Here is a 24,057-nt window from a genome sequence, read left to right as displayed (position 1 = left end):
GGTTCGCCCCTTCTCCACTTTCCTTTCGGGTGTCTGTAGGGGTGAAGGAGGACGCTGCTGGCAGAGCTGCTGCTGCCTCTGGGACCCTGCCCTGCCCAGCACAGGGCGTTGGCCTCCAGCCCGGAGGAACTTTATGCCCACATATGTATCTGCCCGTTTGTCATTTTCCTTCTTAGAGCTAAGTACACTCACAATGGCAATCGTCTATGTGGTCATCACTGGAGCTGCACTTATACATGAGTGTCTGGTTCAGGATAAGCAGCATTTGGATACGCTTGTGGTGCTTCTGAGGGGGAAGGGGCAGCTCTGAGCAGTGGAATGGAGTTGTGTCTGCCCCCGGTGCCGCAGCCCTGCACGCTGCTCCTCTCCTGCCGCCCAGGGCTGTCCCCGTCCCTGCAGCCCCAGCCCTCGCTGCCTGCTCTGCTCCCTGGGTGCTTTTGGGAGGCCGGGTGTGGTGCAGGTGGCAGGGGGAGATGGGGGTCACAGAGAGCACCCTAACGCTTCATTGTCCTCCCTTGCAGGAGAATCAGCAAATGAAAGCAGCTCTAGCAGCCCTGACACTGAGAGTGAGTGGGGAGGGCAGGGGAACAGGGCTGTATTGGGTGGGAACACAGGGTTGTAGCCTGGGCTTACTCAGAAGCCAATGCAGCCAGTGAAGCCATCCCTGGTCTGAATGTGCCCAAAGAGTGGGAAAGGGATCCATCCCAATGTGGTGGGAAGAGGTGAGACCGGCTGGGTTAGGAGTTGGGGCTGAGGGCATCAGGGCAGTTCAGGGAGGTGAGTGCTCTGTGGCAAGAACTGCTGTGTCCACTGGCAGCACTGGCCAGGGACAGAAAGGCAGAACAGAAAGGGGCTGGCTGTGCTCAGGGAGCAGAGCTCACTGCAGGCCAATTCCCTGGCACAGACTGGGGACACTCTTAGTGGGGTGCAGCCCAAACCACTGAGCCTTGACTGCATCCTGGAGCATGCCATCGCCCACAAAGGGCAGCCACCCCCAAACACCATCCTGAGCATCCTCCAGCCGCTGAGGGGCTCTGGGTCTGAGGCACACATGGGCTGGCCATGGGTCAAAATACGAGGAGCTCTGTGCTCAGTGGTGGCTGTGGGCACAGGGGCCATCTGGGCAGTGCAGGACACAGACTGGGCTGGCACGTGCTGAGTGTCCCGTGCTGTTGTGGGTTGGTGGGGCAATGGGCGAGGCTGGGTGGGTGGGCACTCCGGGGTGTGCCCCTTCTCCTGTTCCTCCCAGCCTGGGGGGACACTGGGACCTGCAGCAGACCCCATAGCACTGTGGAATACCCCGTGGTGGGCTGAGACTCAACAGCAGGAATTGCTGTGTCGTGATGAGATAGCAAAATAAGCTCCTGTCTTCTGCCTCTCGAACCCTCGGTTATGTCTGTAACCCCAAAGGTCACTTCCCGTTACCCTTAGTGTTGTACAAGTTTGGATGGCTCTGTACCGTACAAAAAGGGGCTGTTTTAGCCCATTCAGCAGCAGAAGAGCCATTGCTGGATCCCTTCACAGACCCCTCAATAAACCATCGCTGTGGAAAGCCAGGACCCTTCTTCTCCTCTCTCTCATCTGCTTCTCCCCCATAGCTCTTCGGTGCCTTAGCAAGCAAGTAAAGGGCTGAAATCATAAGAGAGTTGATAATCACTAAAGAGCTGAAATCCACTCAGCATGCTTGAAGTAGCCAGTGGCTATGAGCTGACTGGGTATTCGGGAACTCTGTCTCCAAGAGGGACTGAGGTATCCGGATAGGACTGCCTTGCTCAGGGGCAAAGCCTGCTCTGCGGGCTGGGGCAGCGGGGACACCCCTTAGGGACCCACCAGTGGCTTCTTCCCAGGGGTCTGCAGTGGGTGGAGGCAGATGAAGGCAGGGGGAGGCTGCAGGAGCTGCTGGTGCTCAGGGGAGCTTTTCTGTCCGTGCTCATGTCCTTCCTCCTCTCCTGCCATTTTCTTTCTCAGGGAGAAGTGTAAATTCAAGCAACACTGGAGCTGCCCGTAGAGCCAGAGGAAGATCGAGTAAAGATCTGTCAGTGCATGAGCAGCGCTCGGGTTCACTGCCCGGTGCCAGCCCCGTGGGCTCCTGGGGATTGGGCTGGGCTGCGGGCTGCAAGTACCAGGGCTGGGGAGAATTGGGGTGCAGGTGGGAGAAGGGGCAGCTCTGGGCAGTGCCTGGAATGGAGTTGTGGCTGCCCCTGGTGCTGCAGCCCTGCACGCTGCTCCTCTCCTGCCGCCCAGGGCTGTCCCCGTCCCTGCAGCCCCAGCCCTCGCTGCCCGCTCTGCTCCCTGCGTGCTTTTGGGGAGGCCGGGTCTGGTGCAGGTGGCAGGGGGAGATGGGGGTCACAGAGTGCACCCTAACGCTTCATTGACCTCCCATGCAGGAGTAGCAAGGAATGAGCCCTTGAACATTGTAATCAATTTCCTGGATGAAGGTTTCCCTTTTGGTGAGTAGGGCGGGGAGGGGGCCTGGGCTGTGCTGGGTGGGAACACAGGGTTGTAGCCTGGGCTTACTCTGAAGCCAAAGCAGCTCTTGAAGCCATCCCTGGTCTAAATGTGCCCAAAGAGTGGGAAAGGGATCCATCCCAATGTGGTGGGAAGAGCCAGAATCGGTTGGGTTAGGAGTTGGGGCTGAGGGCATCAGGGCTGTGCAGGCAGGTGAGTGCTCTGTGGCAAGAACTGCTGTGTCCACTGGCAGCACTGGCCAGGGACAGAAAGGCAGAGCAGAAAGGGGCTGGCTGTGCTCAGGGAGCAGAGCTCACTGCAGGCCAATTCCCTGGCACAGACTGGGGACACTCTTAGTGGGGTGCAGCCCAAACCACTGAGCCTTGACTGCATCCTGGAGCATGCCATCGCCCACAAAGGGCAGCCACCCCCAAACACCATCCTGAGCATCCTCCAGCCGCTGAGGGGCTCTGGGTCTGAGGCACACATGGGCTGGCCATGGGTCAAAATACGAGGAGCTCTGTGCTCAGTGGTGGCTGTGGGCACAGGGGCCATCTGGGCAGTGCAGGGAACAGACTGGGCTGGCACGTGCTGAGTGTCCCGTGCTGTTGTGGGTTGGTGGGGCAATGGGCAAGGCTGGGTGGGTGGGCACTCCGGGGCCTGCCCCCTTCTCCCTGTTCCTCCCAGGCTGGGGGGACACTGGGACCTGCAGCAGACCCCATAGCACTGTGGAATACCCCGTGGTGGGCTGAGACTCAACAGCAGGAATTGCTGTGTCGTGATGAGATAGCAAAATAAGCTCCTGTCTTCTGCCTCTCGAACCCTCGGTTATTTCTGCAACCCCAAAGGTCACTTTCCCTAACCCTTACTATTGGACAAGTTTGGATGGCTCTGTACCGTACAAAAAGGGGCTGTTTTAGCCCATTCAGCAGCAGAAGAGCCATTGCTGGATCCCTTCACAGACCCCTCAATAAACCATCGCTGTGGAATGCCAGGACCCTTCTTCTCCTCTCTCTCATCTGCTTCTCCCCCTAGCCCTCCAGCAGCTTAGCAAGCAAGTAAAGGGCTGAAATCATAAGAGAGTTGATAATCACTAAACAGCTGAAATCCACTCAGCATGCTTGAAGTAGCCAGTGGCTATGAGCCGACTGGGTATTCAGGAACTCTGTCTCCAAGAGGGACTGAGGTATCCGGATAGGACTGCCTTGCTCAGGGGCTAAGCCTGCTCTGCGGGCTGGGGCAGCAGGGAGACCCCTTAGGGACCCACCAGTGGCTTCTTCCCAGGGGTCTGCAGTGGGTGGAGGCAGATGAAGGCAGGGGGAGGCTGGAGGAGCTGCTGGTGCTCAGGGGAGCTTTGCTGTCCATGCTCATGTCCTTCCTCCTCTCCTGTCATTTTCTTTCTCCGGGGAGAGTGCAACTTCAAGCAACACTGGAGCTGCCGGTAGAGGCACAGTGGGATCGAGTAAGGATCTGTCAGTGGATGAGCAGCGCTCGGGTTCACTGCCCGGTGCCAGCCCCGTGGGCTCCTGGGGACTGGGCTGGGCTGGGGCTACAAGTACCAGGGCTGGGGAGAATTGGGGTGCAGGCAAGAGTAGAAGGGGCAGCTCTGGGCAGTGCCTGGAATGGAGTTGTGTCTGCCCCCGGTGCCGCAGCCCTGCACGCTGCTCCTCTCCTGCCGCCCAGGGCTGTCCCCGTCCCTGCAGCCCCAGCCCTCGCTGCCCACTCTGCTCCCTGCGTGCTTTTGGGGAGGCCGGGTCTGGTGCAGGTGGCAGGGGGAGATGGGGGTCACAGAGTGCACCCTAACGCTTCATTGTCCTCCCTTGCAGGAGAAGCAAGGAATGAGCCCTTGAACATCGTAATCAATCTCCGGGATGAACGTTTCTATTTTGGCGAGTAGTGCGGGGAGGGGGCCTGGGCTGTGCTGGGTGGGAACACGGGGTTGTAGCCTGGGCTTACTCTGAAGCCAATGCCGCCAGTGAAGCCATCCCTGGTCTGAATGTGCCCAAAGAGTGGGAAAGGGATCCATCCCAATGTGGTGGGAAGAGGTGAGACCGGCTGGGTTAGGAGTTGGGGCTGAGGGCATTGGGGCTGTGCAGGGAGGTGAGTGCTCTGTGGCAAGAACTGCTGTGTCCACTGGGAGCAGTGGCCAGAGACAGAAACGGGGAGCAGAAAGGGGCTGGGTGTGCTCAGGGAGCAGAGCTCACTGCAGGCCAACTCTCTGGCACAGACTGGGGACACTCTTAGTGGGGTGCAGCCCAAACCACTGAGCCTTGACTGCATCCTGGAGCATGCCATCGCCCACAAAGGGCAGCCACCCCCAAACACCATCCTGAGCATCCTCCAGCCACTGAGGGGCTCTTGGTCTGAGGCACACATGGGCTGGCCATGGGTCAAAATACGAGGAGCTCTGTGCTCAGTGGTGGCTGTGGGCACAGGGGCCATCTGGGCAGTGCAGGGAACAGACTGGGCTGGCATGTGCTGAGTGTCCCGTGCTGTTGTGGGTTGGTGGGGCAATGGGCGAGGCTGGGTGGGTGGGCACTCCGGGGTGTACCCCTTCTCCCTGTTCCTCCCAGGCTGGGGGGACACTGGGACCTGCAGCAGACCCCATAGCACTGTGGAATACCCCGTGGTGGGCTGAGACTCAACAGCAGGAATTGCTGTGTCGTGATGAGATAGCAAAATAAGCTCCTGTCTTCTGCCTCTCGAACCCTCGGTTATTTCTGCAACCCCAAAGGTCACTTTCCCCTTACTCTTACTATTGGACAAGTTTGGATGGCTCTGTACCGTACAAAAAGGGGCTGGTTTAGCCCATTCAGCAGCAGAAGAGCCATTGCTGGATCCCTTCACAGACCCCTCAATAAACCATCGCTGTGGAAAGCCAGGACCCTTCTTCTCCTCTCTCTCATCTGTTTCTCCCCCTAGCCCTTTATAAGCATGCAAAGGGCTGAAATCAGAAGAGAGATGATAATCACTAAAGAGCTGAAATCCACTCAGCATGCTTGAAGTAGCCAGTGGCTATGAGCTGACTGGGTATTCGGGAACTCTGTCTCCAAGAGGGACTGAGGTATCCGGATAGGACTGCCTTGCTCAGGGGCTAAGCCTGCTCTGCGGGCTGGGGCAGCGGGGACACCCCTTAGGGACCCACCAGTGGCTTCTTCCCAGGGGTGTGCAGGGGGTGGAGGCAGATGAAGGCAGGGGGAGGCTGGAGGAGCTGCTGGTGCTCAGGGGAGCTTTGCTGTCCATGCTCATGTCCTTCCTCCTCTCCTGCCATTTCTTTCTCAGGGAGAAGTGTATCTTCAAGAAACACTGGAGCTGCCCGTAGAGCCAGAGGACGATCGAGTAAGGATCTGTCAGTGGATGAGCAGCGCTCGGGTTCACTGCCCGGTGCCAGCCCCGTGGGCTCCTGGGGATTGGGCTGGGCTGGGGGCTGCAAGTACCAGGGCTGGGGAGAATTGGGGTGCAGGCAAGAGGAGAAGGGGCAGCTCTGGGCAGTGCCTGGAATGGAGTTGTGTCTGCCCCCGCTGCCGCAGCCCTGCACGCTGCTCCTCTCCTGCCGCCCAGGGCTGTCCCCGTCCCTGCAGCCCCAGCCCTCGCTGCCCACTCTGCTCCCTGGGTGCTTTTGGGGAGGCCGGGTCTGGTGCAGGTGGCAGGGGGAGATGGGGGTCACAGAGAGTGCACTAACACTGCTCTGTCCCTCGGGCAGGACTGTTAAGGAGTAACCGCAGGAACTCCACTGCGAATACCAACGCTGCATATTCCCAAGAGGGTGAGTGGGGAGGGCAGGGGGCTGGGCTGTCCTGGGTGGAACACGGGGTTGTAGCCTGGGCTTACTCTGAAGCCAAAGCAGCCAGTGAAGCCATCCCTGGTCGGAATGTGCCCAAAGTGTGGGAAAGAGATCCATCCCAATGTGGTGGGAAGAGCCAGAACCGGTTGGGGTAGGAGTTGGGGCTGAGGGCATCAGGGCTGTGCAGGCAGGTGAGTGCTCTGTGGCAAGAACTGCAGTGTCCAATGGAAGGACTGGTCAGAGGTGGAAAGGTGTTGTAGTCATACTGTTGTTATCATCCTTCTAGAGTCCCAAAATTTCTGGGCAGTTTTCTCACAAGCATCTCTTCACAGCAGTGTTGATTCTGCTTCTCAGTAAGGACTCCTCTCTGGCGCTCCTGGCTGCTACACCCCCTTTTATCCCAGCTACTTCCACAGGCTACAGCTGCTGCCTAGTTAAGGACATCACATCTGCAGCCCATTTACAATAACTAGAATCGGGGCAGGGTCACTTATACAATACGGAGATCTTTTACTGCAATACACATATTTACTCAGGCCCCTATAGAAAGGCAGAGCAAAAAGGGGCTGGCTGTGCTCAGGGAGCAGAGCTCACTGCAGGCCAATTCCCTGGCACAGACTGGGGACACTCTTAGTGGGGTGCAGCCCAAACCACTGAGCCTTGACTGCATCCTGGAGCATGCCATCGCCCACAAAGGGCAGCCACCCCCAAACACCATCCTGAGCATCCTCCAGCCGCTGAGGGGCTCTGGGTCTGAGGCACACATGGGCTGGCCATGGGTCAAAATACGAGGAGCTCTGTGCTCAGTGGTGGCTGTGGGCACAGGGGCCATCTGGGCAGTGCAGGACACAGACTGGGCTGGCACGTGCTGAGTGTCCCGTGCTGTTGTGGGTTGGTGGGGCAATGGGCGAGGCTGGGTGGGTGGGCACTCCGGGGTGTGCCCCTTCTCCCTGTTCCTCCCAGGCTGGGGGGACACTGGGACCTGCAGCAGACCCCATAGCACTGTGGAATACCCCGTGGTGGGCTGAGACTCAACAGCAGGAATTGCTGTGTCGTGATGAGATAGCAAAATAAGCTCCTGTCTTCTGCCTCTCGAACCCTCGGTTATGTCTGTAACCCCAAAGGTCACTTTTCCCTAAACCTTACTATTGGACAAGTTTGGATGGCTCTGTACTCTATACAAAGGGGCTGTTTTAGCCCATTCAGCTGCAGAAGAGCCATTGCTGGATCCCTTCACAGACCCCTCAATAAACCATCGCTGTGGAATGCCAGGACCCTTCTTCTCCTCTCTCTCATCTGCTTCTCCCCCTAGTCCTCAGGCACCTTAGGAAGTAAATAATGAGCTGAAATCATAAGAGGGATGATGATCATTAAAGAGCTGAAATCCACTCAGCATGCTTGAAGTAGCCAGTGGCTATGAGCTGACTGGGTATTCAGGAACTCTGTCTCCAAGAGGGACTGAGGTATCCGGATAGGACTGCCTTGCTCAGGGGCTAAGCCTGCTCTGCGGGCTGGGGCAGCGGGGACACCCCTTAGGGACCCACCAGTGGCTTCTTCCCAGGGGTCTTCAGGGGATGGAGGCAGATGAAGGCAGGGGGAGGCTGGAGGAGCTGCTGGTGCTCAGGGGAGCTTTGCTGTCCATGCTCATGTCCTTCCTCCTCTCCTGTCATTTTCTTTCTCAGGGAAGAGTGCAACTTCAAGCAACACTGGAGCTGTTGGTAGACCCACATTGGAAGTTGGTGAGGATCTGTCACTGGATGAGCAGCGCTCAGGTTCACTGCCCGGTGCCAACCCCTGGTCTCCTGGGGATTGGGCTGGGGGCTGCAAGTACCAGGGCTGGGGAGAATTGGGGTGCAGGTGGGAGAAGGGGCAGCTCCGGCCACTGTCTGGAATGGAGTTGTGTCTGCCCCCGCTGCCGCAGCCCTGCACGCTGCTCCTCTCCTGCCGCCCAGGGCTGTCCCCGTCCCTGCAGCCCCAGCCCTCGCTGCCCACTCTGCTCCCTGGGTGCTTTTGGGGAGGCCGGGTCTGGTGCAGGTGGCAGGGGGAGATGGGGGTCACAGAGAGCACCCTAACGCTGCTCTGCCCTCCGTGCAGGAGAAAAAGAAAAGTATGGCGACTCTGACTGGGAGGGTAGTGGGGAGGTCAGGGGGCTGGGCTGTGCTGGGTGGGAACACGGGGTTTTAGCCTGGGCTTACTCTGAAGCCAATGCAGGCAGTGAAGCCATCACTGCTCTGAATGTGCCCAAACTGAGGGAAAGGGATCCATCCCAATGTGATGGGAAGAGCCAGGACCTGGTGTGGTAGGATTTGGGGCTGAGGGCATCAGGGCTGTGCAGGGAGGTGAGTGCTCTGTGGCAAGAACTGCTGTGTCCACTGGCAGCGCTGACCACAGATGGAAATGGAGAGCGGAAAGGGGCTGAGTGTGGTCAGGCAGCAGAGCTCACTACAGGCCAACTCTCTGGCAGTCTCCATGGAGACCCCTGCCTGTCCTACTCAGCAGAAGTCATGGGCTGTCCCTGCTTCATGCTTGTTTTTCAGCAGGCAGCGTCGATGCTCCTGGAACATCACCCTTCTGTCTTTGCAGGGGCTGCATAAATGGCCTGCAGACTGCATCTGAGAAGCCACCAATTGCATAATGATTCTTTATGATCCATGCAAGGGAACAAAAGCAAGTTTCCTTCCTTCCAAGCACTAGATTCGCCTTCAAACCGCCAATGCTGGAATGTCAAATCCCTCCCGCAGCTTCTGCTTTAAATGTTTTGGATCCATTTTACTTACAAAATTGTGGTAGTGTGTTGTTAAGTTTCTTGTGTTATTCCCCCAATCTATGTATTGTTCTCCCTATTATGTGTAAAATGGTTTCGTTCCCCCAGTTTTTCCCGCCACTGCTAGCCTGTCAGCTAAGTTGCTATAGCAACTGCTATTCATTGTTGCCGATATATAATTGCTCCTCCCCTGGTTTCCCTTATAAGTGAAAGTTGTTTTCTCCCTGTCCAGTCAATCACCCCCTTCCTCCTCCCAGGTTTCGAGAACCTTCTCCTCTCTGGAGATGGTGGCTGGCTGGGGTCCCAGGACACCTCCTTTACCTTTTGATTATTGGTCTCCATGGAGTGTCAGTTCTGTGAAGTTCATCCCCTCACCTTTCCTGATTGGCTCTGTCTGTACCCACCTCCCTCCTTTATAATCCTGTTTTCACCCCCTATGAAAAAAACTTTTTCCCGGCTGGTTTCCCCGGTGTTTTGGGATCTGGCATCACCTGCAATAAACCGATGTTTAACCCCCGGGAAATGGTCAGCTCCGTTCCTCTCATATACCAGCGGTGTGAGCCAGTCCGCAGCCAGCACAGCCCGAGGCCCTCAGACGCCGAAGGGTGCTGGCCAGGAATTGCAGAGGGGCGTCGGCCTTTCGCCCTCAGCGAGCCGGACTCTAAACTTCGGGCCACATATGCTCCCCTCTGCACAAAATCATGTTATACAATAAATGAGCAGTGTCCGCATGTCTGTCTGGTTGTGTTTCATGTGTGGTGGCTCAGGTTCCTGCCCCGCAGCTGGGGCTGTGCTGTGCTCCAGGCAGGGATTGCACAGGCCGTGTTTCCAGCCTTGCTCCCTGTCCCCCTGCACACCCACTCTGTTTGGTTTGGGGTGGTTCAGGGCTGCTGGTGCTCCAGACACGCTGTGCCCACTGCTCCTGCTGGGCTGGGCCCTTGTCCTGGCTCCTGGGAGCCGTGTGTGGGATGCTCAGGGTGGGATCCCTGGGGAGCAGCCATGGGGAGCTCCTGGGCTGCTGGCACAGCATCCTGGGGGGAGCACGGCTGTGGTGGCAGCCCCCGTGGTGGCTCACGGCAATGGTTGGTGTCTCAGGGGTGGCACTGAGCAGTGACTCTGCTGCCTGTGTGTGCTGTGGGCAGGGCTGGTGATGTGAGGCTGGACTTGGCACCTGGGGGCTCCTTGCAGGGAGCTGTGGCCGGTGTGGCCAAGCTGCTGGTGCTGAGTCACTGCAAACAAGATGGGCAGGGGCATGGGGGTGTTGGAGGTTGGTGCTGTCCTACACTGGCCCAGCTACTCCAACCTTCAACCACTGCTCTGACAAATGGACAGGGACATGTGGTGGGTGTCCTGTGAAGCACAGGGTGGCAGGGGAATGAGTTGGTGCATCCTGGCCAAGCAGCAGCAGCAGCAGTGACCCCTGCCAAGCCAAGAGCTTGGGCTGAAAGAGATTCCCCTCTGGAAGTTGTTCCAAGCACAGGCACCCACCTCTGCCACCCATCCCTGCTGGCCCCTGTGGGCTCACAGGACACGGCCCTTGGCTGTGCCCCCATCTCCTCGCAGGTGCAGCTGCACTGGTGCCCCCACAGCCCAAACCACTGAGCCTCAGCTGCATCCTGAAGTATCCCATCAGCCTCAAAGGGCAGCCAAAACCCTGGAACAGCAGCCTGAACACTCTGCAGCCACTGAGGGGCTCTGGGTCCGAGGCACACATGTGTTGGCCATGGTTCCAAACACGAGCAGCAGTTTGGTGGCTGCGGGCACCGAGGCCATCTGGGCAGTGCCTCCACCTGGGCTGCAGTGGGGAGAGGATGAGGATGGAACTGGGGCAGGGTAGGAGGTGCCCCCAGAGCCCCTGCCCGCTCTCGGGTTTCACCATGGCCACGGGCTCCTTGCAGGACCTCACTGGGGCTGGGGGACACGGCCGGCAGAGGGACAGCCCCGTGCCCTGCGCCCCCAGCCCCGCGGCGCCCGCCCCTCCCTCCCAACCCTACATACTTCTTCATATGCCCATATGGGCTACCCCGAGGACGGGAGAGCCTCACTCCTGCCCTAGCACAGGCAGCAACGCCAAGACTTAAACTGAGTGACTTTATTAAATTAAATTAAACTTTAATTTAAGAAATTAAATAAATTTAAGAAATTAAAACTGAGTGACTGGTTTAAGAATTTCTCGGAAATCAGTTGACCCACCCCCGCCTTTCCTGCCGGAAGGTGCAAGGGTGGGTCCACTTATTTTCGGCCGCCATTGTCCCCTCAGAGCACAAAAGGCACAGCAGAGGTTGAGGTGCCGCGGTCCCACGGTGGGTGCTCGGGGACAGCAGCCTTTCTCTGAGGAGGGGACAGTACCGGGGGCTGCTCCCCTCGCTGTGCCTGCGGAGCAGGCACTGATCCCTGGGACGGCCAGGATGGTGTGCATGGACTGGGGGGGTCTCTTCTTGTGAGGGGAGGGGCCGGGGTCTCTTGAGTGGGAGAGGGGCGGCTGGGGGCGATGGTGCCGGGCAGCTAATCCCCTCTGATCCCACCTGCTGCCTATGCAGAGAAATCTTGTTCTTGCTTCCCAAGGGACAGGGATTAGAGCAGATTCATCCCAGGTCTTGCTCCCGCCGGGCCCACCATGCGTAAGTTGGGTGTCTCGTGGGGTCTGGGACACGGGACTTGCAGTGGGACAGACGGGGAGGGGGGCACAGGGACCCTGGGGTTTGCCCTTCTCCCTTGTGGGGCCTCTGCAGGGCTGAAGGAGGGCGGCCCTGGCCCAGGGCTCGGGGCTCCAGCTGGGAGAGGGGCTTTACTCTCCACACTGCTGCCCTTTGGTCATTTTCCTTCTTAGTTCCCGTTCCGATCATCCTTGCAATTATAAAGGTCGTTGGATTAGCTGTAGTCACGGCAGGAATTACAATTGTAGGTGAGAGTCTGGCACGGGATAAGCAGCATTTGGGTTCTCTTGTGGTGCTGCTGAGAGGGAAGGGGCAGCTCTGGGCAGTGCCTGGAATGGGGTTGTGTCTGCCCCCGGTGCCGCAGCCCTGCACGCTGCTCCTCTCCTGCCGCCCAGGGCTGTCCCCGTCCCTGCAGCCCCAGCCCTCGCTGCCCGCTCTGCTCCCTGCGTGCTTTTGGGGAGGCCGGGTCTGGTGCAGGTGGCAGGGGGAGATGGGGGTCACAGAGAGCACCCTAACGCTGCTCTGCCCTCCCTGCAGCTGTCGCAATGAATCAGCCCCTGGAGACCTCTGTGAATGCCGGGGGTGCACACGGTGATCCTGGTGAGTGGGGAGGGCAGGGGGGCTGGGCTGTGCTGGGTGGAACACGGGGTTGCACCCTGGGCTTACTCTGAAGCCAAAGCAGCCCTTGAAGCCCTCACTGGTCTGAATGTGCCCAAAGTGTGGGAAAGGGATCCATCCCAATGTGGTGGGGAGAGCCAGGACCCGCTGGGGTTGGGGCTGAGGGCATTGGGGCTGTGCAGGGAGGTGAGTGCTCTGTGGCAAGAACTGCTGTGTCCACTGGCAGCACTGGCCACAGGTGGAAAGGGAGAGCAGAAAGGGGCTGGGTGTGCTCATGGAGCAGAGCTGACTGCAGGCCAACTCTCTGGCACAGACTGGGGAGACTCTTGCTGGAGAGACATTGTTGGCTGTCCCTGCCTCATGCTGGTCCATCAGCAGGCAGCCTCGATGCTTCTGGGACCTGACACTCCTGTCTTTATAGGGGTGAAACATGAGGACGGACTCTGCCCTGCAAGCAGCAGCAGACATCATGCTGTCCATGGAAAGAGCTCCAGGTTCCCACTGCCAGTGAACAGAAAGTGATTTCCTTCCTTCCAACTGGCTTGATTCATGTATTCCCACTGCTGGAACTGGAAATCCCCCAAAGACCCCCAGCTGCCCCTTTAACAGATTTGGATGGCCTTGAGCAATAAATGCTTTTGAATACTTTAATAGAAGTGCATTTCTGGTGTTGGGTGGATGTGGTGTTGCTTGGTGTGCGTGGTGAGCTCCTGGGCTGCTGGCAGAGCATCCAGGGGGGAGCATCGAGCCACTCCCTGATCTGCTGCTGCTCACTCCCACTTTTGTCTCTGGCTGCCTCTCTTTCTCTCTCCCCACACTCCTTTTCCATTTTCCTTCATCCTTCTTCGTCTTTTCTACACTTTTTAGTAGTGTAATTTCTTTTTGTTTGTTTTTTCGTTATCAATAAACACTTTTCAGATACAATGTTGTCTCAGTTGACTTAATTTTGTTCCAGATCTACTATTTTTAAAAGGATTCCTCGCAGTTCCCCACAATGGAAAGGCACAAGCTCTCTGCAGGGACAACCTCAAGGTCCAATGTCCTGGAGGTGGGGGAGCCCCAGCCCCACTCCCGCAGAGACAACATCAAGAGTTGATGAGAATGAAAGTGAAATTCCATGATTGAGCAATTTCTCTTGAATTGCTTGCCCTGACATTCCCTTTTGGGGTCTTTTCTGCAGGACTTTGACCCTCTGAGCCCAGCAGACACAGGACAGGCTGGTGGTGTGGGGTGCTGTGCTCCCACAGTGGGTGTTTGGGGACAGCACCCCCTTTCTCTGTGTAGGGGGGGGCAATAAGGGGCCCTGCTCACCTGGCTGTATTGGTGGGGAGAGATAAGATAACAGGCTGTGGGCTGTGCCTGCAGAATGCCATGGCAGCATGGAATAACTGGTCTCTCCTGACCTTGGGAAGAAACGCCACTTTGTGGGCGCCCTGAGGAGAGGAGCCTGTCGGAACCTGAACGGCATGAGATGACCCCATAGAAGGATGATAAGAAAGCGTTAAGAACTTTGCTGATATGGCAATGTGCGAAAGGTCACTTAGTGATAAAAAACCTACAAGGAAATCGTGGGTCTTGATGAAAGGTATAAAACCAGCTCCTTTCCCTCGATAAATATCTCAGTGTCCCTGTAGGTCTGAGTCCGTGCGCTGGCGGAGCAGCCCAGGTAGCCCTGGGCTGGGCTGGAGCCTGGCTGGGCACTGAGGGGTCTCTGCTCTTATGGGACAGCTGGGCTGTCCTGGGTGGGAGAGGGGTGGCTGGGGGCGATTGTGCCGGGCAGCAAAGTCCCGCTGACCCCACCTGCTGCCCATGGAAAGATTTCTTGTTCTTGCTTCCCAAGGGTATCAGGATTAGAGCAGACTCACGGCAGCTCTTGCTCCTGCCTAGCTGACCATGGGTAAGTCGGGTGTCTCATGGGGTCGGGGACACGGGACCTGGATGGGACAATATAGGGGGGGCACAGAGACCCTGGTGTTTGCCCCTTCGGGTGTCTGCAGGGCTGAAGGAGGGCGGTGCTGGCAGAGCTGCTGCTGCCTCTGGGACCCTGCCCTGCCTGGCACAGGGCACAGGGCTCCAGCCGGGAGGAGCTTTAATGCTCAACTTCTATTTTCCTTCTTAGGCTTAGAGACATTCATGATTCCATTTCTTCTGGGATTTGCCATGGCACTTCTGCTTACAGGTGAGAATTTGGCATGAGATGAGCAGCGCTTGGCTTCACTTCTGGTGGTGCTGCTGAGAGGGAAGGGGCAGCTCTGGGCAGTGCCTGGAATGGAGTTGTGTCTGCCCCCGCTGCCGCAGCCCTGCACGCTGCTCCTCTCCTGCCGCCCAGGGCTGTCCCCGTCCCTGCAGCCCCAGCCCTCGCTGCCCGCTCTGCTCACTGCGTGCTTTTGGGAGGCCGGGTCTGGTGCAGGTGGCAGGGGGAGATGGGGGTCACAGAGAGCACCCTAACACTGCTCTGTCCTTCCTGCAGGATTGGCAAAGGGTGAGATCATCGACTTCTTTAGGAATTTGAATTATTTTGGCTTCATTTTCAGAAACGGTGAGTAGGGAGGGCATTGGAGCTGGACTTTGCTGGGTCTGCCCCGTCTGCAGGAGTCCCACTCTCTCGGAGGAGCTGAACCCCTCCCTGCCCACGGGAAGCAGGGACTGAATTCCAGGGTTTGCTTTGCTTGCGTGCACTGCCATGACCCCACACTCTGGAACCCCCCTGGTGTAGTAGTCGCATATCCTCTGAACAGACAGAGACATAATTCTCTCTCCCAGGATTTTCCTGGGAAGCTGTGAGAAGCTCTTACATGTGAGAAGCATGTTAGAAAGCTCAGAAAAAGTATGACAAACAATTCTTATCTCCACTTGCTGCATCCGTTGTTGTGTGCTTGTGCACATGTGGAATGAGATTGTTTACTGAAGAGGGATTTCTTAATTGGACTCTGGTGATCGTGTTTTGATTGCTTGACCAATTAGGTCAAAGATGTGTTGTGACTGTCTGGCAAGGGTGATTGGCTTTTCTTAGTAATTGGCATGGCATGGCATGGTATAGTATAGTAGAGCTTCGCATTTGATCAGCCTTCTGCAATCTGGAGTCAATGGACATTATTCCCTGTTTAGGGATTCATTGCCTCAATACCCTGGTACCATGGCTGGGACCCCCAGTGTTGTCCCATGCCCCCCTTGCTGTATGTGACCCCCTGAATAAAGACTCATGCTCAGCCCTCTGCCTCCTGGCTGGGACAGGGCAGCCCCAGGGAGAGCACCGGGACCATTCCAGTGCACCGGGCACGGCGGGCAGGTGAGCAATGCTGTGGGCAGCGCTGCTTCCTTCCCTGTCCTCTTCCTCTTCATTTTCCTTTTCCTCTTCTCCCTCCTGCCCTCTTCCCTTTTCCCCTCTTTGCTGTGAGGCACAGAGGCAAAGGAGCTACCACAGGAGGTAAAGGTCTGGCACTGGGGTTCACTGCCAGGCTGGAGCTGAGAGTTTTGGGGCCCAAGAGACTCAGGGTGCTGCTGTGAGGGAGGGGCAGGACCAGCCTGGAGCTGCAGGTTTCTCTCTTGGTGCCAAAATTGGGCTAACATCTATCCTGCTGTCACTCGGTGCAGGAGACTTTGCCAAGATGTACAATATGAAGCCAAGTCCAGAGGAGGAACCCAAGGAGGAGACACTTTTGGATGAGAAATCTGGGGAGCACACAACTCCTGGTGATGAGCCCAAGGAGCAGACAATTTCAGATGAGGTATCTGGTGAGGAGATAACTTCTGGTGATGAGCCCAAGGAGGAGACAATGTCATATCAGGAACCTGGTGAGGAGATAACTCTTGGTGATGAGCCCAAGGAGGAGACAATTTCAGATGAGGTATCTGGTGAGGAGATAACTCCTGGTGATGAGCCCAAGGAGGAGACAATTTCAGATGAGGTATCTGGTGAGGAGATAACTCCTGGTGATGAACCTGAAGAGGAGACAATTTCAGATGAGGAATGTGGTGAGGAGACAATTGCTGGTGATGAACCTGAAGAGGAGACAATTTCAGATGAGGAATGTGGTGAGGAGACAGTTGCTGGTGATGAACCCGAAGACGAGACAATTTCAAATGAGGAATCCAAGGATGAGACAAATCCAGGTGACAAACCCAAGAATGAGGCTAGACGAAGTAAAAAGAAGGGTAAGTTTTTGTTAGACACCAGGAAAAAAGTTCTTCACTGAAAGACTGATTGGGCACTGACATTGTCTGCCCATGGAGGTGGTGGAGTCACCATCGCTGGACGTGTTTAAGAAGACACTGGAGGTGGCATCAGTGCTGTGGTTTATTTGATGAGGGGCTGGTCATAGGTCACAGGTGTGATTTGATCTCAAAGGTCTTTTCCAGCCTAGTTCATTCTGTGATTGTTTGTGGCTTCCCAAGGGAAGCCAGGCAGATGCCTGACCCCAAGGTCCCTGCCAGGCAGCCTGGTAGGCACTGGGCACCCCCAGCAGCCTGGGCACCTCTGAAGAGCTGTAGGAGCGAGAGGTGCCCCGAAAGCAGAAGTGCATTGCAGGAGGGGCTGCAGTGGTGGTGGGTGTGCAGGTACCTGCTGAGTGCCCTGGGAATTGTTGTGCTCCAGGAAGGGATTCCAGCCCTGCTCCCTCTCCCCCTGCACAGGGAAGGGCTGGCAAGGCAGTGGGTGAGTTTGTTATGAACTCTGTTTGATTGACCTTGTGCTGCTGGCAGGTGCCAGACTGGGCTGACACCTGCCCTGTGTCCCTTTGCTGTTCCGGGTTGGTGGCTGTGGTGGGCAGGGCAGGGCGGGTGGGCACTGCAGGATGTGCCCCTGTTCCTGTTCCTCCCAGCCTGGGGGGACACTGGGACCCGCCCGTCCAGAGTCCTCTTCCCAGGGGTCTTCAGGGGCTGGAGGCAGGGGGAGGCAGGAGGAGCTGCTGCTGGCTCTGGGACCCTGCCTGGCACAGAGTGCTCAGCACTGCTCAGGAGAGCTTTGCTGTCCATGCTCATGTCCTTCCTCCCCTCCTGCCATTTTCTTTCTCAGGGAAGAAAAAGAAAAGCATTGGAGCTGTCATTGGAACAGCAGTGGGAGCAGGTGAGGATCTGGCACGGGATGAGCAGCGCTCGGGTTCACTGCCCGGTCCCAGCCCCGTGGGGTCCTGGGGACTGGGCTGGGGGCTGCAAGGGCTGGGGAGAATTGGAGTGCAGGTGGGAGGAAGAGGGGAGGAGGGGCAGCACTGGGCAGTGTCTGGAATGGGGTTCTGTCTGCCCCCGCTGCCGCAGCCCTGCACGCTGCTCCTCTCCTGCCGCCCAGGGCTGTCCCCGTCCCTGCAGCCCCAGCCCTCGCTGCCCGCTCTGCTCCCTGGGTGCTTTTGGGGAGGCCGGGTGTGGTGCAGGTGGCAGGGGGAGATGGGGGTCACAGAGAGCACCCTAACACTGCTCTGCCCTCCCTGCAGGAGTAGCATTGGTCGGCCTCCCGGCGATCTTTGGCGCGCTGGGGCTCACCGGGGTTGGCATCGCTGCCGGCTCCGTCGCTGCCAAGATGATAATGGGAGCTGATGGTGATGTGGCTGAAGATGGTGAGGTGGCCGTGCTACAGACCATTGGTGAGTGGGGAGGGCAGGGGAGCTGGGCTTCATCTCCACGGCAGGCAACACATGGCATGGTCTGAATTGCTCCAAACTCTCAGGATATTCCATGCCCAGGAGGAGTCCATGGCTGGCTGTGCCCAGTGCTCACTCCCTCAGCAGGCAGCCTTGATGCTCCTGTGACATCACACAATGATCTGTCTTTGCAGGATCTACAGCTTATTCTCTTGCTGTCAGAACTGGGCTCAAAACTGCCCTGAGATCAGTCAGTGCAGCAAGTGGTGACTGGCTATCAAAGTGGAAGAAAACCCCAAGTGACAAACCTAAAGAAACAACAAATATCCAAGTGACAACCCCAAAAAAGGACAAAACCCAAGTGACCAACCCAAGAAAAAGTAACTTGGGTGACAAACATGAGGAGGTGACAACTCCAGACAAGCAAGCCAAGAGAAGCCAAGCAGGTTCCTGATCCCAAAGCCGTGCCTTGCACAATGCAGCTGAGAAAACCCCACGGACCCCTCAGATCTCTGCCTCCCCTTTTAAAGGCTTTGGATTTTGTGGGCAGTGATTTCCCTAAAGCCAATAAAAGTGCTTTGCTTGCAGCAGAGTTGGTGTCTGTGTGTGGCTGCTCTCTTGGCTGATGGTGGCATTAGAGGGGGACAGGGCACAGGGGATGCTCAGTCCCCAGCACTGACCTGCTCGCTGATGCTGCCCCCAGTTCCCCTGCTCTCAGTTTGGGGCAGGGGAGAAGTTACAGCCCAAGCCAGAGGAACAGAACCCAGTGTGAGTGGGAACCACCAGGTGCTGCTGTGCAGGTGATCAGCTGCAATTTTAACTGTGGCTTAAAAACTGCTGACCCCTCCCCATATGAAATCTGTGAGATTCTGCTGTTAAGGTGTGTACTTGTTTGTAAACTGCTTTTAGATTCCAGCATCATAGAGGAAAGGAGGATGGCTGCACTCTTTCATTAACGTTAAAGGTTTTAATCACTTTTCCAGAATACAGGTATGATTGAAACAAAAACCCTTTTGAGGGTCTCAATAATTCACTTATGAATACCATACATTGAACTCTATAAATTCTTTAGGAAATGTCTCCCCTGACCGTGGGAAGAAATGCCACTTGGTGGACGCCCTAAGGAGAGGAGCCTGTTGGAATCTGCCAGACACCTGGATGGCACGAGATCACCCCATAGAAGGATGATAAGAAAGCCTTAAGTATGTTTAATAGTTACTGATGTGGCAACGTGTGATAGGTTCCTTAGTGAAAAAAATGTACAAGGAAATAGTGTGTCTTGAGGAAGGGTATAAAACCAGCTCCTTTCTCCCAGTAAATATCTCAGTGTCCCTGCAGCTCTGAGTCTGTGCCGCCTTTGTTTACACACGGCAGAGCACACAAAGCTGTGGGCCAGGCAGGAGCCTGGGTGGGAACTGAGGGGTCTCTGCTTTTAGAGCACGGCCAGGGTCTCCTGGGTGGGAGAGAGGTGATTGTGATGATGCAAGGTGGAAAACCCTGCTGATGCCACCAGCAGCCTATGGAAAAACATCTTGTTCTTGCTTCCCAAGGGACCAGGCTTAGAGCAGACTCATGGCAGGTCTGGATCCCAAGGCCATGGGTAAGTTGGGTGTCTCATGGGGTCTGGGACACGGGATCTGCAGTGGGGGAGCAGACCCTGGGGTTCTGCTCCTCTCCCCTCTCCTCCCGGGCCTCTGCAGGGCTGAAGGAGGAGCTGCTGCTGCCTCTGGGACCCTGCCTGGCACAGGGCACGAGCCTCCAGCCAGGAGGAGTTTTAGTGCCCAACTCCTGCTCATCTGCCATTTTCCGTCTTAGGCTTTGAGTCATTCGTGATTACATTTCTTCTGGGATTTGTCGTGGCACTTGTTATTGCACTTTGGATTATAGGTGAGAATTTGGCACGGGATGAGCAGCGCTCGGCTTCACTTCTGGTGGTGCTGCTGAGAGGGAAGGAGCAGCTCTGGGCAGTGCCAGCAGTTCTGGCTGCCCCCGCTGCTGCAGCCCTGCTCACTGCTGTTGTTATCGTATTGTTATTATATTCTTAAAGAGTCCATATCTTCTCGCTGGTTCTCTGCTACGTAACTCTTCCCTGTTCTCCTGTAGTGCAGTTCCTCATGGTTTCACAGGAGCTCCTCCTGGGCTCTTGACCCACCCCTTTTATCCCAGCTATCTTTATGAGCCACAGCTGCTGCCCAGCTAAGGACTTCGCAGCTGTGACTCATTTAGAATAGCTAGGACCCACTTATACAATACATAGGACTCTCACTACATTTCAGTAGTTGTATTCTTATTGCTGTTATAACAATACATATATTCAGGCCCCCACATGCTGCTCCTCTCCTGCCGCCCAGGGCTGTCCCCGTCCCTGCAGCCCCAGCCCTCGCTGCCCACTCTGCTCCCTGGGTGCTTTTGGGGAGGCCGGGTCTGGTGCAGGTGGCAGGGGGAGATGGGGGTCACAGAGAGCACCCTAACACTGCTCTGCCCTCCCTGCAGCACTGGCAAGGAATGAGCCTTTGAACATCGATATCAATCTCCTGGGTGTACGTTTCCATTCTGGTGAGTGAGGAGGGCAGGGGGGCTGGGCTGTGCTGGGTGGAACACAGGGTTGCACCTTGGGCTTACTCTGAAGTCAAAGCAGCCCTTGAAGCCCTCACTGGTCTGAATGTGCCCAAAGTGTGGGAAAGGGATCCATCCCAATGTGGTGGGAACAGCCAGGACCCGATGGGATAGGAGTTGGGCTGAGGGCATTGAGCCTGTGCAGGGACGTGAGTGCTCTGTGGCAAGAACTGCTGTGTCCACTGGCAGCACTGGCCACAGGTGGAAATGGAGAGTAGAAAGGGGCTGGGTGTGCTCAGGGAGCAGACCTCACTGCAGGCCAACGCTCTGGCACAGACTGGAGAGACTCTGGCTCAGGAGATATTTTCAGCTGTCCCTGGCTCATGCTTGTCCATCAGCAGGCAGCCTCAATGCTTCTGGGACCTGATACTCTTATCTTTATAGGGAGGACATACAATGCCTTGCTGAACAGAAGAAGAGAGCCTGATCACCATGGCCAGTGAACAGAAGGTGATTTTCTTCCTTCCAAGCAGCCTGCTTCATGTCTTCCCACAGCATGGACTAGAATGCCCCCACCAAGCAGCAGCTGCCCCTTTAACAGATTTGGATGGCCTTGAGTAATAAATTATTTTGAAACCTTTATTAAAACTGCATTTCTAGTGTGGGTGTGTGTGGTGGTGCCTGGTGTGCATCGTGGCTCAGGGGTAGGGTGGTAGGGTAGGGTAACTTTTTTTGTTTGTTTGTTTTTTTGTTATCAAGAAACAGTTTTAAGATACAATGTTGTCTTGGTTGACTTAACTTCATTCCAGACCATCTATTTTTAAAAGAATTCCTCGCAGTTCCCCACAGTGGAAAGGCACAGGTGCCGTGCAGGGAAAACCCCAAGGTCCAAAGTCCTGGAGATGGGGGAGCCCCAGCCCTGCTGCAGCTGAGACAGCAGAATCAATTGTAGATTAGAATGAAACCGAAACTCAGTGGTTGAGCAATTTCTCGGAAATTACCTGTGGTGACATTACCTGTTGGTACCTTTCCTGCTGCCCTTTGACCCTCAGAGCCCAGCAGACACAGGACAGGTTGGTGGTGTGGGGTGCTGTGCTCCCACAGTGGATGTTTGGGGACAGCACCCCCTTTCTCTGTGCAGGGGGCGCAAAAACGGACCCTGCTCACATTGGGGGCAATAATGGGGAGCATCCACCAAGCCCTGGTCGAGGAAGGGGCCTGGGCAGAGTCTGAAGGTGCCGTGACCCTCCCGTACATAACAGGGACCCTCGCACTCGTCTGCCGTGACTCTGGAACCCCTCTGGTACCACGGCCGGGACCCCCAGCTCTGTCCCGTGCCGCCCTTGCTGTGTCTGACGGCCCGAATGGAGAATCCAGCTCAGCCCACTGCCTCCTGCCTGGGCGCGGCTGGGACGGGGCGGCCCCAGGGCGGGCACCGGGACCTTTCCAGGGCACCGGGCACCGCAGGACCATCCCAGTCCATCGGGCACCACGGGACCATTCCAGTGCACCGGGCACCGTGGGCAGGTGAGCAATGCCGGGGGCAGGTGGGCAGCGCTGCTTCCTTCCCTCTTCCACCTTCCCTGTCCTCTTCGCTTTCTTTTTCCTCTTCTCCCTCCTGCCCTCCTCCCTTTTCCCCTCTTTGGTGTGAGGCACAGAGGCAAAGGAGCTGCCACAGGAGGTAAAGGTCTGGCACTGGGGCTCACTGCCAGGCTGGGGCTGCGAGTTTTGGGAAGGAGAGACTCAGGGTGCGGCTGTGAGGGAGGGGCAGGACCAGCCTGGAGCTGCAGGTTTCTCTCTTGGTGCCAAAATTGGGCTGAAATCTATCCTGCTGTTATTGGTACAGGAGACTCTGCCAAGATGTCCAAGATGAAGCCAACTCCAGAGGAGGAACCCAAGGAGGAGACATTTTTGGATGAGAAATCTGGGGAGCACACAACTCCTGGTGATGAGCCCAAGAAGGAGAGAAATTCAGATGAGAAATCCTGGGATGAGACAGATCATGGTGACAAACCCAAGGATGGGGATGGTCCTGAGGATGGTGCTGGTGGTGGTCCTGAGGATGGTGCTGGTGGTGGTCCTGGAGATGGTCCTGACAGTGGTCCCAACAATGGTCCCGACGATGGTTCCAACAATGGGGATAATCCAGGTAAAGATCATGGGAAGTTTGGGTGAGACATCAGGGAAAAAATTCTTCACTGTGAGACTGATTGGGCACTGACATTGTCTGCCCATGGAGGTGGTGGAGTCACTCTGCCTGGACGTGTTTAAAAAGGCACTGGATGTGGCTCTCAGTGCCATGGTTAAGTTGCTGAAGGAGTGTGATGTGACAGGTTGGATTTGATCTCAAAGGTCTTTTCCAGCCTAGTTCATTCCGTGATTGTTTGTGGCTTCCCAAGGGAAGCCAGGCAGATGCCTGACCCCAAGGTCCCTGCCAGGCAGCCAGGCAGGCACTGGGCACCCCCAGCAGCCTGGGCACCTCTGAAGGGCTGAAGGAGCGAGAGGTGCCCTGAAAGCAGAAGTGCATTGCAGGAGGGGCTGCAGTGGTGGTGGGTGTGCAGGTACCTGCTGAGTGCCCTGGGAATTGCTGTGCTCCAGGAAGGGATTCCAGTGGGCACAGCTGCCAGCCCTGCTCCCTCTCCCCCTGCACAGGGAAGGCCTGGCAAGGCAGTGGTGAGTTTATTATGAAGTCTGTTTGATTGACCTTGTGCTGGTGGCAGGTGCCAGACTGGGCTGACACCTGCCCTGTGTCCCTTTGCTGTTCCGGGTTGGTGGCTGTGGTGGGCAGGGCAGGGCAGGGCAGGGCAGGGTGGGTGGGCACTGCGGGGTGTGCCCCTGTTCCTCCCAGCCTGGGGGGACACTGGGACCCGCCCGTCCAGTGGCCTCTTCCCAGGGGTCTTGAGAGGCAAAAGGCAGATGAAGGCAGGGGGAGGCTGGAGGAGCTGCTGCTGACTCCGGCACCCTGCTCTGCCTGGCACAGAGTGCTCAGCATTGCTCAGGGGAGATTTGCTGTCCATGCTCATGTCCTCCCTCCCCTCCTGCCATTTTCGTTCTCAGGGGACAATGGAAGTGGAAGTGGAAGTGGAAGAGCCATTAGAATGGTCATCGGAGCCACAGTGGGAGCAGGTGAGGGTCCGGCACGGGATGAGCAGCGCTCGGGTTCACTGCCCGGTCCCATTCCCGTGGGGTCCTGGGGACTGGGCTGGGGACTGGGGGCTGCAATACCAGGGCTGGGGAGAATTGGGGTGGAGGCAGGAGGAAAAGGGGCAGCTCTGGGCAGTGCCTGGAATGGGGTTCTGTCTGCCCCCGCTGCCGCAGCCCTGCACGCTGCTCCTCTCCTGCCGCCCAGGGCTGTCCCCGTCCCTGCAGCCCCAGCCCTCGCTGCCCGCTCTGCTCCCTGGGTGCTTTTGGGGAGGCCGGGTGTGGTGCAGGTGGCAGGGGGAGATGGGGGTCACAGAGAGCACCCTAAAACTGCTCTGCCCTCCCTGCAGGAGTGCTACTGTTTGGCGTCCCACTGGGTGTTGCTGCGCTGGGGTTCACCAAGGTCGGCATCGCCGCCGGCTCCGTCGCTGCCAAGATGATGTCGGCAGCTGCCATCGCCAACGGCGGAGGAGTGGCTGCAGGCAGCACCGTGGCTGTGCTGCAGTCCATCGGTGA

At 57.0% G+C, this 24,057-nt stretch overlaps 1 long non-coding RNA gene across 1 annotated transcript; it reads left to right on the top strand.

The window, feature by feature from the left end:
• Positions 1–11,195: 11,195 nt before the first annotated feature.
• On the top strand, positions 11,196–12,932 carry LOC135457219 (uncharacterized). Its single transcript, XR_010442682.1, has 4 exons — positions 11,196–11,299; positions 11,562–11,617; positions 11,827–11,934; positions 12,650–12,932. It is a non-coding gene; the product is annotated as an uncharacterized LOC135457219 (long non-coding RNA).
• Positions 12,933–24,057: the final 11,125 nt, after the last annotated feature.

This window comes from Zonotrichia leucophrys, chromosome 23, assembly GCF_028769735.1.
Source record: "Zonotrichia leucophrys gambelii isolate GWCS_2022_RI chromosome 23, RI_Zleu_2.0, whole genome shotgun sequence".
NCBI classification, from domain to species: Eukaryota; Metazoa; Chordata; class Aves; order Passeriformes; family Passerellidae; genus Zonotrichia; species Zonotrichia leucophrys.
The sequence above is the reverse complement of the archived record's forward strand: the minus strand, read 5'-3'. Positions and strand labels throughout refer to the sequence as shown.